The 2,921-nt window shown below is 31.3% G+C and overlaps 1 long non-coding RNA gene across 1 annotated transcript in view; it reads right to left on the reverse strand.

The window, feature by feature from the left end:
* Positions 1-1,071: 1,071 nt before the first annotated feature.
* The window catches only part of LOC106867731 (uncharacterized), a 10,968-nt gene continuing 9,118 nt past the window's right edge, over positions 1,072-2,921 (reverse strand). Inside the window, exon 3 of the long non-coding RNA XR_001409179.2 lies at positions 1,072-1,495. This is a non-coding gene — a long non-coding RNA (uncharacterized LOC106867731). The remainder of the gene's footprint in view (positions 1,496-2,921) is intronic.

Genomic DNA, 2,921 nt, shown 5'->3' on the forward strand with positions numbered 1-2,921 from the left:
TAACGAAAACGATGACAGGTCATTGTTCGACGACTCTACGGGAGCTATGGTGTACCTGAAGTGGCGGATATTGAAGAACTGTTTATCTTTTGCGGCATCCGAACATTTATCAGTCCTCTTAGCATTATCATGTGTTACGAATTGTCACATTGTAAATAGATTTAGAAATGATTTCACAGGAATATATAAGAAGACTAGTTTAAATGACCATCGTCACTAACTTAATGATAACCAACTTCTTGAACAAAACTAGGCTTAAAGACAAGCAAGCACTACAGGAAGAAAAGTAAAGGCACAATTTATATCCCTTAAAATTGCAACCCCCCACCGACCATAATTAAGAACTTTATGACCCCCAATAAGTAGGAAAGTGCCTGATGTATCCTTGGTTAGACAGAAAGGATGTGAAAGTTCGTCGAATGGATTATACGAGTATTTAAAGGTTCAATCTTATCACATTATGATATGCCGATTGTAGTTGAGAGTTACTTAAGGATAGGTGTCAGTGGAATACTTAGCTACTTCGAAAAATAAAATTATATAAGAAACTATGAGGTAAGATTGACCGATTGATGGTGTCTAAGCCAAAAGTGAGATAATGGATGATTAAGGATGCTACTTTGTATATCCGTCTATGATTGTTTAATAAACGTTTGATATCTGTTTGATCCTGAAGTGGTAGCAGCATTTGCTGGTCAATTTACACCTTCGTTATACCTTCGTCACAGCGCTGTGCTTTATTCGTCATCTGAACATTTTCCGCTTTTTACAAAATAAAGTCTTGTTTTTATTTTTTTTATCCATCACAGAGCAAAAAAAAGAAGAAAAAAAACGAAACAAAACAGAAAGTAATAATGAGCATGACTTCAATAGACAGTGGGAAACTCATTCTTTTTATAGCGGAGCCTTCAGAAAAACAATAGTGCATTGTTTGTGAAAATAGCTTCTCATATAAAAGAAGACATGACCTTAATAGACAAAACACAACATGGGACTGAAATAAAAGGAAAATTGAAACCAGTGTTTGTGACAGAATTACAGAACGAATATGTGATTAACAAAAGGAAGGAATTAAAAGAAGACAAAATATATTTGTTGATATAAATGAAACTTTTTGCGAGGAAATTGATTTAACGGCGGTCATAAACCATTCTATGGAATTGATTTAGCATTAACCCAAAACCGGAAGTGTTTCTCCCATAGAGAAGAAATTCTTGGGCCCTTGTTGCCAGATATTTGCAAGATGTCTTTGTGATAAAAACATCGTAAAAGTAGACGAGATTTCTTTGCTAAACAACACAGGAGACACAACTCTCTCGTAAAGTATTTAAATTCCTATGTTCGAATTTTATAGACTTTAGATTTGGGTGAATCTGCCGATATATGTGATATAGCTTAGGTAAGAATTTTCATTAGAGGAACTGATGGTCATTTTAGCGTCTATTGTGAGAGGCACCGGCTTTCTCGAGGACATGTTCCGAGTAGATTTTGGAAACTGAAAAATAAAAAAAAAACTTCATAATTTTTCCAATAGAGAAAAATGAACTGAGCAAAGAAAGAGCATGTGACATTTAACTATTTTATTTACTATTCTTATATAATGTAAGCAGCCGTTTAAATTGCCTAAATTTAAAACCACAAAGCAAAAACAAATTATTTAGCTTAGTAAATGACACCAAATTATTCTGATGAAATTAAACTGTTCATCTCAGCAAGAAAATGAGAATTTGAACCAGTTTATGACTTTAAAAAATCAGTTTTAGTGCATTCACTCTGCGCATAAAGAGCAGAATGTAGGGGTAGAGGATAATGGAAAACATACAATATGCTGAAAAAATCTTAGGTTATTGCAAGATTGATATAAAAGTCATTTTCATGATTTTGCTAAAGAACACTACCTTCTCATATTTATAACCTCGCATTCATTTACTGAACAACAAAAGAGCTCATGCCAATGTATACTAACGTACAAATGGGACTTACTGACATGAGAATAATTTCATCATTAAAAATGAAAGTTGATAAAATTATTCTCATATAAATAAGTCCTATTTTGTATGTTACTAAACATTGTCATGAGCGTCTTTTTTTCCCTCTTATTTAGTTCAGTAAATGGATGTGAGTTTATAAATGAGAAGATAATTTAGTGTTCATATCATTAATTTCTAGCTACCATTACTTTATGAACATTTTTTTTTTAGAAATGAAGAAATTTGTCCAGTATTATATATGCCGTTTCGAAACGACGTATAGATTTGTTTACAAATATTTCTGTCCCGCAAAATAATTAAAATATGATGTGGGGTCACTCCGGGGTGATTAAAATTTGAAGAATTCTCTGATGCTCTAAATAATTAATTTAACTCCATGCATTAAAAATTTGACTAAATCAAAACACATTCGAAATTCTCTAAAATTGTTTACTAAATATATATTGTAAGTCATTATATCTACATTGGATTAAAACCCGACCTATGTTCTCAAGAAACACTTCTGCAAATACCGGTTATCAATTGTATATAGTAGATGGTTTATCTTTAAGAAGAAAACTATCCATACAAGTTGAAATTCCTGCTTAAGCATATTAGTCGCAGTGTATGGAATTATTAAAGCATAGTTTGTTCCTGTTCGAGTTCTTTTATGACTGTGTCAACATCCAACACCAATGAATGTGAGGTCTTCAATTTCTATTATTATCATCATCATTATTATTATTATTATTATTATTATTATTATTATTATTATTATTATTATTATTATCATTATTCAGTAGTTTTATTTTTATAACGTGCTTTCACTTCACTACCGAGCGCAGCTCTGTGTGACTTGGGTATGTGCTGTAGTTTGCTGTGATGCTCTTATGGTTTATTATTATTATTATTATTATTATTATTATTATTATTATTATTATTATTATTATA

The sequence above is a fragment of the Octopus bimaculoides genome, chromosome 6 (genome assembly GCF_001194135.2).
Source record: "Octopus bimaculoides isolate UCB-OBI-ISO-001 chromosome 6, ASM119413v2, whole genome shotgun sequence".
NCBI lineage: Eukaryota > Metazoa > Mollusca > Cephalopoda > Octopoda > Octopodidae > Octopus > Octopus bimaculoides.